Source organism: Alligator sinensis, unplaced genomic scaffold, assembly GCF_000455745.1.
Source record: "Alligator sinensis unplaced genomic scaffold, ASM45574v1 scaffold499_1, whole genome shotgun sequence".
Taxonomy (NCBI): Eukaryota; Metazoa; Chordata; order Crocodylia; family Alligatoridae; genus Alligator; species Alligator sinensis.
Window position 1 is genome coordinate 52,164 of NW_005841864.1, and position 1,197 is coordinate 53,360.

General features: G+C 55.1%; 1 protein-coding gene across 1 annotated transcript in view; it reads left to right on the forward strand.

The window, feature by feature from the left end:
* Positions 1-1,197, forward strand: part of CGAS (cyclic GMP-AMP synthase) — an 18,461-nt gene that overhangs the window by 1,953 nt on the left and 15,311 nt on the right. The gene's annotated exons all lie outside the window — the stretch shown is intronic.

The window sequence follows — 1,197 nt, forward strand, 5'->3', positions numbered from 1 at the left end:
GGGGTGGAGGCAGCGGGGGCATATGCCCCCTAGATTGGGGTGGGCTTAGGCTCCCCATCCTGCTGCCTTCCCCATGGGAACCAGTGGGTGGAACCCGGTACAACAGGGCAGAGTGGGGCCAGGTGTGAAAGTTGGTTGCTGCTTAGAACTGCGAGCCCTGCGCTGCTCTGGCAAGGTGCCCCGACCTGCCTGGCAGCTGTGGGGGTGGTAGGTATGCACTTGTGCCCCTGCTGCTTTGGGGTGGGCAAGGGATGTGTTGCCAGGGCAGCAATGGCAATGAGCTTCCCTTCTCGGCCCCGTTCCACCCTGCTGTGCCTGATCCTTCCTACTGGACTGTGGAGGCCCCAGTGGAGGGCAACAGGGCAGGGGGCCTGCACCTGCCCCCACCCCGAGCCTAAGCTTGCAGTGGGCAGCCTGCACCCTCCCCTCCCACAGGCTCCCCTCTGGTTGTGCTGCCGGTGAGGGGTGTGGGGGAGAAGCTGGGTTCCACTAGCTGCTGCCTCCCACAGATGGCAACCAGGGCTCGGATGCTGCTGCAGGGAGTTGTGGACCCAGGTCCCTGGCCCTGTGGTCCTGGCAGCTGGGGGCCCCCTCTGGAGGGCTGGGGGTGGGGGCAGGGGCACCAGCAGGGCCAGGTGTTGTGGGCAGGGGCACCGGCAGGGGGCTGTGGCTTGGGAGTGAGGGACCTGGGCCTGCGTTCTGGTGAGTGAAGGGGGCAGGGGGAGCTCTGATTTTTCCATTATAAAATCCCCCAAATCAACCACCAAAATGTATAGGCACTTATAGTGATTGAGGTAATGGTAGGCTTCCAAATTGCTTTAAAATTGTAAATATATCAATAAAATATTTTGTTCAATTGATACCTATATATAGTGGTATTTCCTTTTAATCGTGGATTTGGGGGTTTTTATCAGAGAATTTGTGGGTTTTTGTCAGAGAAATTGTATTTTTTGTATCGGGGAAAACGAGGATCTCTGGTTATCCGGATGCTTATTAAGCACCCTGATCACAGAGGATGAGGATTCTGATTGCAATACAAGGAGATCAGTTTGCAAATGCAAACAACCTATTCAGGGGCCATTTTAAGTCCATGTGTCGAGCTGCATCTGGCATATACAACTCTTCCCACAGGCCAGGAACAGGTGGAACCTATGGCAGAAGAGAGAAAAAATATTTTACAAGTAGTTGTACACTCTT